This window comes from Arvicola amphibius, chromosome 7 (genome assembly GCF_903992535.2).
Source record: "Arvicola amphibius chromosome 7, mArvAmp1.2, whole genome shotgun sequence".
In the NCBI taxonomy this organism is placed as follows: Eukaryota; Metazoa; Chordata; class Mammalia; order Rodentia; family Cricetidae; genus Arvicola; species Arvicola amphibius.
The window spans coordinates 86,084,319-86,095,757 of record NC_052053.1 but is presented as its reverse complement, the minus strand read 5'-3'; the positions used below and the strand labels follow the sequence as shown (position 1 = coordinate 86,095,757).

Sequence of the window (11,439 nt, the reverse complement as noted above, 5' to 3'; positions counted from 1 at the left end):
CCCCTTTTAGGAGATTATATGACTTGTCTAGTCTCCCAGTCTCTACAGGCAACCAGGGCCTTACTCAGTTCATATCTCCCAGTATCTTTTGTAAACTCAATAAAGCGATAGGCTCAGAAAGGATTAAATGGGGTCCATTCACTTTGACTTAAGTGAGTGTTAACTGAGATCCCAATATATGAAATGGGGGTACATTTTGTATTTTGTTTGGGGCTATTTTAAAGGCATGTTGTTGGAGGATATCATCAAGTGGTCCCCCAGGGAACTAGACTTGTTTCTTCCAAATGCCCAATTATTAGATCATCCATATAAACATATAGGAGGGTATTATTTTTGTCACAATAAGGAGATAGAATACTATCCAAATAATGTTGGCAAGGGATCAGACAATTGGCCATCCCCTGCAGTAGAATAGCCAATTCGTATCTCTTGTCAACTAGAGAGGAGTTAACTGTACGAATGGAAAAGGTGAACTTTTCACAATCCTCCTCGTGCAGAGGAATTGAGAAGAAGCAGTACTTCAGATTGATTACAAGGAGGTGAAACTGGGAGGGCATTGCTGTGACCCAAGGTAAGCCCCTTAAAGGGTTTACTACTACTAGCTCCACATGGACATGGATTGCTCGTAGGTCCTGTAACATTCCCCATGTCCCATTAGGCTTATGTATCACAAAAACAGGGATGTTCCAGGGGCTCATCACGGACCTTATCTGTCCTTTTTTAAGCAGATTCCTTGTGATTTCCTTGAGCATCTTAAGCGTAAGTTCAGGTAATGCCCACTGCTCCACCCATACCAGCTTTGGTGTGAATCCAGGTGTCAGAGGTCTGCCTGATGACACCTTGCTCAGTTTTACCATCATAAAAGGCTAGGTGGTCAGTGGTAATACCAGCATCCATTTGTCCTAAAAATTATCATCCCAGGAGGTTTGCAGATAACCGCGGGAGGATCAGAGGCCTGAACTTTTTTTTGTCTTTGTCTGACCCCGCCTCAGTGTATATTCATTTCCTCCTGGCAAGGATGGAGCCCCCTTATTTGTCCGATTCCTCTCTTCCATTTGTCTTTTCCAGGGTGGCTGGGGACATAAGGAGGCAGCCACTCCTCATCACAGACAATACCTACTTTCTTTTTATCCTTGCCTCTGCCTGCCTTATTCCTTCCCCTGGGACTACTCTTCAGTTAATTGTGCCCATTTTTGTTCTGCCCCCTTGTCTATTTCTTTTTCTCCTGCTCTTTGAATTAATTGGTTACTTTTGGATTCTTCAGAGCTCTCCAGATCTTTGACCTTTTTCTGCTCCTCGCCTATCTCCTTCTCCCCGGCCTTGCTAGTCAGTTGATTATTTTCAGATTCTTTAGACCTCTCGTGGTCTCTGACCTTTTCCTTAATCACCATTGGGGGAGGCAGAGCATCAGGGTGAGTAAGACATGCCTTAGGGAATGCGATAGTAGGATAGACTCCCAATAGTGGGGGTATATCAAAGTGTTTTTCCCTTTCTCTGGCCAGAATCTCCACCCATTTCCACGTACCCCATGAGAAAAGATCCCTGATGTGTATCCAGTGGGCCAGGGTAATGTATCCTTCCATGCCTGGATTGCCTTGTGGTCTGACAATTTCATACCTTGGGACAGTATCTCAGCGCCTTAAGTGCTAGGTCATTTTTCTGTGAAGTTCATTACCCTTCTTGGGGTCCCACTCACCTTGAAGACCCCTTTGTCCTGGGACCAGTTGCCCTACCTTCTGGCACCAATGTCAAGGCCTCCTTAGCTTCCTTATTCCTCAGGGAAATGTGAGTGTGTTATTCGCTCATTCTGTAGCCCCAGGACGCAGGACAATCAGATACAATAGGAATTCAAGTCAAAGCAGAAACTCGGTATTACTGTGAGCATTAGTTTATATAAGGTAAGTGACATGGTGTGATGTGGGGGTACCTCCAGCCAATGAGAGGCAGCCAAGCCTTCTCTCTGGCTGGAGGGGCATCTACCTATGTTTTTATGTCTCATTCTCAACCGGTTCCCTCAAACTTGAGCCAGACTTTCTGTCCTATAGGCCTCGAGGTACAGGCCCTGGGATAATTTTGGACTAACAAAAAAACACTGATGAAAACTTAGACTGGAGAGGATGTGGGGGAAAGGGAATACTCCTGCATTGCTGGTGGGAGTCCAATTTTTTACAGCCCCTTTGGAAATCAGTATGGTGGTTTCTCAGAATATTAGGAAACAACCTTTCTCAAGACCCAGCAATACCAAAGGATATACCCAAAGGATACTCAATTGTACCTTGAGGACATATGCTCAACTATATTTATAAAAGCATTATTTGTCATAGCCAGAACCTAAAAACAACCTAAATGCTCCTTGAACAAAGAATGGTTAAGGAAAATGTGGTATATTTACACAATGGAGTACTACACAGCAGGGGAAAACTGACATTGAAATTTCCAAGCAAGTGGATGGATCTAGAAAACATCATATTGAGTGAGGTAACCTAGATACAAAAAGACAAATATCATCTGCACTAACTGATAAGTGGCTTTTAGAAATAAAGCAAAGAAAACCAAGCTACAAATCACAACCCCAAAGAACCTAGACAGCAATGAATTCCCTAAGAGAGACATACATCGATCTAATCTACATGGAAAGTAGAAAAGAACAAGATCTCCTGGGTAAATTAGGAGCATGGGGATTATGGGATAGGGTAGAAAGGGAGGGGAGTGGAAGGGAGAGGAGCAGAGAAAAATATATAGCTTAATAAAACCAATAAAAATTTAAAAAAACAAGCTAACAAAAAAACAACATGGCTTTTAATATAATTCTTCTATACTCATTATACTTGCAGATCAGTGCCTTGCACATCCATCATAAGAAGAGCGTCCCCCACCAGCAGATGGGGACAAACATAAAGTCCTATAGCTAAACATTATTTGAGAGACCAAAGAAACCTTGTTGCTATATAGGATGTCTCCATCAAATACCTCCATTTAGAGCTCTGGTAACTCAGCTGTGGAGTACAAAAAGTGAAGGCAGAAAAAGTGTAAGCACCATTGGGGATGGAAAACACATACACACAAAAAAAAACCCACCAAAGTCGTTTAAGTTAGCATTACTGTTGTAGATATGAACTCACATATGAACTCATAGAGCTGGTGCAGCATACATAGGACCTGCATGGGTCTGCCCAAGATTGAAGCATACAGTTGACGGGAAAATGAACACATGTCCCCTTCCCAGTGGCAATCTGCACGTTACATCCACCTGCAAATGAAAATTTAGTTTTCTCCATGGTAGTTTCACTGGGAAAACAAAATACTCTTGATGGTAGGCCACATATCCTGAAGTGGAAGTACAACAAAAAATGACTCATTGTATGTTTGGAGAATGTTTGTCTCATAATTTTGTATGAGGGCTTTTATATTTAAATTTTATTTTTTATCTTATTTATATTTTTATTTTATTAGATAGATAAGTAGGTGATGATGATGATGATGATAAATAGATAGATGATAGATACATAGATAAATACATAGATAGATAGATACATAGATAGATAGTCAGACACTTAGATAGGTGTTATTTTTTTCTTTACCTTTACCCTAGAGGTCCTTTTTGTACATATGGCTTCAGGTTTACTGTTTATCATATTTCTGAATGGGCAAACAAGTGGGATTCTTGTGCCTTTTCTTGGGCTCTTTTTTCCTGTTTACTTTTTCCAATTTCACTAATTTGTTTGTTTTATCTTATTTTATTATATTATTACCACAGAGAAGCATTACCTTTTCTGAGGAGATACAGAGAAGGAATGGAATCCAGAAGGGAGGGGAGGTGGGAAAGATCTGAGAGAGAAGTTGGGGGGTAAAATATAATTAGATTGTGTTATGTGAGAAAATAGTGTGTCCCATATGTATAGTGAACATATATATTTATGTGTTAAACCATCTTTATTACACTAGAAATAATTTCCGGTCGATGGAATAAGGACAAAGTAATACAATAAGAGCTAATAAAATACTCCTTTTGATAAGTAGATTACTGCATTTTCCTTTATTTAATCCTATGGTTTGAATGTCATCCCCGAAAATCAAGATGAAAATTACTTTCATTATAACATCAGTAAGATTTGTGGCCTTTAGGAGGTCATGAAGGATCTGCCTTTAAGAGTGAGACTATATTCCTGATGAAAATGATGCACTTAGTTGAAATTCTTATCTCAGCTTCAGCTAAATTCGCTTTAACATCTGCAGGAATCTCACACAACAGGTGATGGGGGAGCTGACCAATCCCTTTTTCTGAGGGGTGTGACCCCTCCAGGGCTCCAAATACCTTTAACAGATCGGTGTTTGTTTGTTTTTACCCTCTTTGTTTCCCTGCACTCCTCGCTGGAACCTTGGCTTTTGTAAGTTCCCTTTTCTTTCCTTTATTAAAGCTGAATATTATATATTAAAGCTAGTCTGGTTAATCATAATTGCCGATCGACCACGCCCCTTCATACAGGCTATGGTCAGATGTCTGTGCCTTGAGAGTCAACTTCCAAGCCTCTGAAACCTTGAAAAAGTATTTCATTAGTATGAATATGTGTGTTCCATACTTGTTCATGTATACACATACGTGTGTACACACGTGTGGAGACTGGAGGTGTAAGTCAAGCAACAGTCTGTTGTTCTCACCAATTTTGAAGGTCTCCATCAAACTTATTTGGCCAGACCAGCCAGTCAGCGAGCTCCGGAGATCATCTATAGCCACATCCCCAGCATTGGGATTACAGGTGCATGACACCATGCCCAGATTCCATGAATTCTACAGATCTAAACCTAGTCCTCATACTTGTGAGGAAAGTGAGTTAACCATTGAATTATCTCCTTAGCATCGTCAGTCTATTTATAAATTATGTCTATATTTTTGTATCATAGTGCTAAAAAAAAATTAACTAAGACATCAAGTGAGGGAACAGCCGAGGAAATATGTTTATCTTTTACTGAAAGTAGAGTGGAAGAACGATGCAGTAAGTTCGACTTGGACCATCTGTTTGTGGTTTCAATAACAGACATTTTTAAAGGGGTATGAATAATTCTGCTAAATGGAGGTGAAACTAGGAGGGAGAAGGGGACAGGAAAGGATTTGCAGATTGATTGGCAGGAAATGAAACTCCTGCCTTGCAATTCCCAGCTTCTGTGTGAGGTAAGAACAATGAAGTCTTTGAAAATAATGCAGGATGTGGTTAGGCCAAAGATTTGTCGAACACAGAGAAAGTTAGAAAATGCTAAATAATTATGGTAAAGAATAAAAAGATTCCACTTAGGAACACTGAGTTCCTGCTGCCGAAACCTTTTATTCTGCATGAATGAAAATTAACACTGTTCTCTCATTCTGTATATAAACTAAGTGCCTTACTTAGCGTTAGTATCTTTGAAGGATACATTGCCAGAATGCCAAGAGAGCTGATGAAAATTGCTCAGGCCAAGAATTTGGAACTGCATGAATGAAATATGTACCTGCCTTTGTATCTATGTTTATACTGCCCTGTTACAGAGGAATTTAATTGTTAATTTATAAATGATTCTCAATTTATATGTTTGGCAGAAACACATATTTGCACTTTTAGAAAAGCATACTCTTGGAAAGTCGCCTGCAGGTAAAATCCAATTGTAAAAGGAATAATAAGGTGATGGAGAAATGTTCACATTGCTGAGAGCTCATAAATAACACTAAGAAAAAGCATAGTACAGGAGATATGATTCATGATGGTAAAATATCACCAAGAAATATAGGAAACAATCAGTGTGTCAGAAAGCAAATGCTTCATACTTTTCTCTACTTTCTCTCAATTCATTGCTATTAATAAAAGTTTCTCTTTGACATTCCTTCACAATGCAATTAGATTTTTTGTTCTTACCTCTAGATTGTAATGGAGATGATTTTAATTTAAATATGAATGAAAAACTAATTGAAAACTCTGAAAGAGTTGGGCATAGGTGCAATATAAATGACACAAATAAAAATCCCAAACTGTTACACAGAGAAACCCTATCTCTAAAAACCAACTAACCAACCAACCAAACAAACAAACAAAACAAAGCCCTTGACAAAGTTCTGAGGTTTCCTTGTCAGATATGGCCTGAATTGTTTGCTCCATCAAAAATATGCAACACTGTCAGCCTATTGTGCTTATATTTGAAAATAAAGGCTTTGTAAATTTGATCAACTCAACATGACCTCATACTTGGCTAGAGTAGGCCATTATCCAACCTCTGATTTCTATAGGTACATAGAAAGAATACCTATGGAAGGGAGAAGACTGGAATTATAAGTCCAGAGTGATATGTCAGGGGAAACTGAGAGAGCTGGAAACTCCTCAGAAACTGTCTAGAAATAAAGAATGGCTATCGCAGAGCTTTAAGAGAATGTAATCTTAACACCATAGATTGCAGAGAGAAAGGAATATCTAAGGAATATATATATATATGTGTGTGTGTGTGTGTGTGTGTGTGTGTGTGTGTGTGTATATATATATAAATTATTGAAACTACCCCAATTACGTCCACTCTAGGAAACTAATACATCACAAGAACTATTCGCCAATGCTCACAAAAAGCTCAACAGTGGCATCAGACAAGCCTGTTTCTAGCTATTTATTAGTTAAGCCAGATGGCTTTGCTTTCTGAGTCATTCCATTTTTTTTTTTTTTTTTTTTTTTGCTGAAGTTTTCATTAGCAAAGGCCTCACCACTCCTTTTCGCTTCAGCAATGTTACATTTCCCAGTTCTAAAGTCAGAGCGCTTCATCATTGGGCCAGCGTACCAACTATGTCTATAGATTTGGAAATGTGTGTTTGTCTAGTTTTACAAGGACATTTACAAAGGAGTTTAGGTCTTTGGGAAAACTCGTCATTTCAACAATTGACACAGCTTCAGTTAATCACATTTGAATTCATGAGTTTTATGTAGATCTATCCCTATTAAATATATATATGCAGTACTTAGCATCTGATAGATCATATATTAATAAGAATGTATGTTTTTTGCAAGAAGATAAGCAGCAAAATAGATTTTGAATACTTTTACTTATATTAGTGATTTCATCTCATTTGTTTTTCTGATCATCTTTATTTCCTCCTTCCATTTAATCAGTGTGACTCAAATCATTAACTTTAGACAAAACCACATTTGTACAGTACCATGAGTGTATATCTACAATTTTCAATATAACAATTTCTCACTTTGCAACAACTTAAGGGATTGTTGTGTTTTCTGTGAGTGCATGTATATCTGCAGAATCTCGATATCCTTGAGCAAAACTGCAGTCTCAGTAGTTAACACAGAGCTAAAATTTTTGGTTTTTCGAGACAGGGTTTCTCTGTGGCTTTGGAGCCTGTCCTGGAACTAGCTCTTGTAGACCAGGCTGGCCTCGAACTCACAGAGATCCGCCTGCCTCTGCCTCCCGAGTGCTGGGATTAAAGGCGTGCGCCACCACCGCCCGGCAAACATTGACCTGCTGTTTCCGCCCGGTTTCGAACCGGGGACCTTTCGCGTGTGAGGCGAACGTGATAACCACTACACTACGGAAACCACCTCTAAAATTTCTTAGAAGGAATAGATGGAGTTTAATTTAGTTTTTCATCCGCTGGTCCTTGACCCCTACTGGGAGATGTGTCTGCCTTTTGAATGCACCTAAATTTATGAATCATCCACTTGACAAACAATCATGTAAATTAATGACACTTGATAAATATGCCTTCTGCAATTTCAATAATGACAAAACTGTGTTTTGTTAATGGGGCCATTTATAGCTCACTAATTTTAGATCAGGAAGAATGAGGTTTATTTTCTCTGTAATTGTTTTTCATTGCCCTTGCTTTGTCTTTGAGTTTAATATGATTCTGACTGTGAAAAAGATTTCTTCGTTGTTACAAACATTCCTCTAACACCATCACTTACTAAAGTTATATAAAATTTACATTTTCAGGAAAATATATAGTTTCTGTTCAGTACAGATACGCTCAGACAAAGGATAATAAAAATTCTTCCACTACTTCTCACCTCTGATTTTTTAAAGTTCAGTGCAGTCTTCAGACATAGCACAATAGATAGGTGATGTTTTTGCCTATCTGCTTTCTTACTAGAGAAACTCTTGTTCTTTTGGGCTCAACATCAGATAAATCTACTGTCAGATGCTCATGAGTCACCCCCTGACAATTAGGCCACCCCTTCCCAGTCATCTACTGTCTTGACATAGGTAAAAAGATGTCTTCCCATCATTCATGTCAATAGTCTTTGAAATTTCCCTAGATTTTGGGATTTCTCTAATCATCATCCAGGTAGGTGCTCTATCTCACCTGTTCCTTAAGAATTCTACCCACATGGACCTTTACTTTTCTCTTTTCCAGTCTGTGCTCTCAGTTTCCCTATTAGATCTCCCTTTGTAAAACTTCAAACTCTATTATTGATTGCCTTCACATTTTCTGTCCTATAACTTACAGCAAATGATAGTAATAACTCTGCTACTTTTAGCTTGGCACAATTTTCCTTTTCATCCACTGTTTTCCTCTCGAGTAATTGTCATTAATTATTTTATCTTTAGGAAGACCTCTAACTATTTCATCATCTATATCTTCTGACAATTTATTCAACTACAGAATTGTATTTATTTTTCTACCTGAAGTTCTTGAACCATAATCTTAATTTCCCACGCTCCCAAGAAGTAAGAACTCTCGAAAGATCGTTTTTCTGCTCTTATATTAAGGATCACTGAAGATGTTTCTTCTCTAACTTCAGTGACATCTTTAGTTGTATCTAGTAATGTTCTTTCATATTCTTTGTCAACTTTTCTATTTGCTAAGATCAATTCTTCCCATTCCTCTAAATTCCCATCAAAAAACTTGATGTATTGGTGTAAAATTTATCTGCAGGAGATAAAGTAGAAGCAAGTATTTATACTCACTTTCAGTCCCTATATCTACAGACTCGTTTTCATCAGCACCCACCCTACTATTCTTCTTCTAAAAAAATGACAAAAATGTTACCAGATCTTTGAGATTTATTTGTTAATTTCCCCATTGAACTCTTTCTTTCTGAGGATAAAAATCATGCCATTAGTCTGGGTGGCAAATCTTTTACCCACTGAATCATTCTACATCCACATTCTCTATTTTAACTATCATCTGTTGTGCATCTCATTTTTTTCTAGATTTTTATTGTGAACTACCTACTCCCCACTCCTTACATGTATATATGTGTATCAGTCAAAACTTCAACATCCCCCTATACTTAGACTTTTAAAAGCTCTGCTTTACAAGAAACTCCCCCACTCCTCTTCTTGTAGTTCTTCATCAAAATATCTGGCTGTCTCCTTTAACATTATCTGTGGTTAATAAACATAGAAGTTGCCTCCATGCCGGAAAATGGTGGACACACAGATATACTTTCATGGTTTGAGAAGAAGCATGGTATTTTTTCCTTCTTCTACATATTGCCCCAATCACAATTTCTTATGCCATATGGGATAAAGTTCTATTAATAGAACAGCATATCCAAAATCACAAAAGCAAAAGGTAAGCTCATTTCAGAATACATTATTAAGGTTCAATCGCCTTCAAGTATAATCGACGAAAGTTCTTTGCAAAATTCCAAGAACCACATTTCAGAGTTTTTGCATATGGTAGGGAGAGTGGATGGGTAGGTTCTATCATCTGATGGTTGTGACTGTTGTGAAGGTTAATCTTGATGGTCAACTTGCCATACCTAGGAATAGAAAACAGCATATGAGCAATTGCCTCTATCAGATAGGGCTGTGGACAAGATTCTGAGGTGTTTCTTTGATGGCTAATTAGGGTTGGAATGACCAAGGTTATTGTTGGTAACACCATTTCAAAGTGGTTGGGAAGAGGTTGAGCAATAAAGTAAGTTAAACACTGACCAGGGAGCAGATGAATAAGCAGCTTTCCTCTGTTGACTCTGTTCCAGTGCCATCAGCAGATTTCTGCCTTGATTCCAACTTTAGATTCCCTCATAGATGCTCCATGATCTGTAAGCAAAGGCATCCATAACAGTAACAGAAATCAAACTATAAGTTAAATATTTTCCACCCAAGTATTAACTGTCTGGAAATAAAGTGTTATCTAAGGTAAACATAGCTACAAAAGAGGATAAGCCTGAAGTGCTGGCAATACAAAGTGTGTGTCCAACAGTACAAGACTTAGACATTGTCAAAAAGCAAGTTTTTGTAGATTTAGTATTCCTAAAATCAATTGTATTTAGCAAAAAGAGAGAAAGAGTTTATGTTCTTAGTGTATCTCTCAGCCATCTTTTATTACAGAAGTCTGATTTGATTAAAGTAGATCATTTTATTTTTACCCTACAATATTTGACATAGCTCTATTAATTTAGAGTGAAATGTTTGATAATTTCATTTATACAACTCTTGACTGCAAGGTTGCTTAGTATTGTGGCTTCCAAGTGATTAGGAGAGGACAAACATTTCTTTTGTGATTATCATTTCCTAATTTAATTCTGATGTGCCAAAAATACACTCTCTTTCATTATTATTTAATTATCACGGTGTCTATTAAGACCAGCTTTTGGTTCACCATGGTATCCACCTCACTATGAAACATGTACACTTCAAAACATTAGGTATCCGGGATGCTAGAGTACAGTGTTCTAAAAACAACATGTGTAATAACTGAAGAGTAGTATTCAGGTTTCTGTTGTTTTCAATACCATTAATGGTATTATTTTCAACAGTTGTAGAAAATGCTTGAGTTTTCAAATATAACTTCTGATATATACATGCATTTATTTTAAATTTCCCAGTCTTACCTATGTTTGATGAATTACTCATTGAAATATATACAATGAAAATTGTTGTGTCTTGCTATTGATTTACACATTTTTCTTAAAAAATACTTTTCTTTGGCTGCATATTTATCCTGTCATATATATCCCTTGTGTATTCAAGCGGTCATTATACTGTCATATTTATGTCCAGTTTTATATTTATAAGAATTAATCAATTTTTGACAATTAAAATATATTTTTTAATGTTACCATGTATTTGAGTCATGTTTTATTATTTTAGAAATTAGTAATGGAGTTGAAATCATTTTCCAGTATGTATAATATTCCATTATTCTTTCCACTGATTTATTGTGCAGAATATTTCACTGTGATGTAGTTTTATTTCTCTTTAGATATCTGTGCCTTTTGTGTTGTATTCAATACAAGGAAGAAAGGCCTGCTGCAATCAATTCAGGGAAGAGTTTCCCTCTAATAAGGAATCATTTTCTTCTGGTTATCTTGAAATTTTTTTTTTTTGTTGTTAAAATATTTAACCACATCTCTGATAAAAGCTCTTCTGGAACTTGGATACTTCACAATTAAGAAAACAATTAACAATGTTAAAACATGTTTTAATTATTTGAAACAATATTCCTCAAAAATTGTAATCAAAAAT

General features: G+C 37.1%; 1 non-coding gene across 1 annotated transcript; it reads right to left on the bottom strand.

Annotated features, from left to right (window-relative positions):
- Positions 1–7,483: 7,483 nt before the first annotated feature.
- Positions 7,484–7,556, bottom strand: Trnav-cac. The gene has a single exon. It is a non-coding gene; the product is annotated as a tRNA-Val (tRNA).
- Between the last annotated feature and the right edge of the window lie 3,883 nt (positions 7,557–11,439).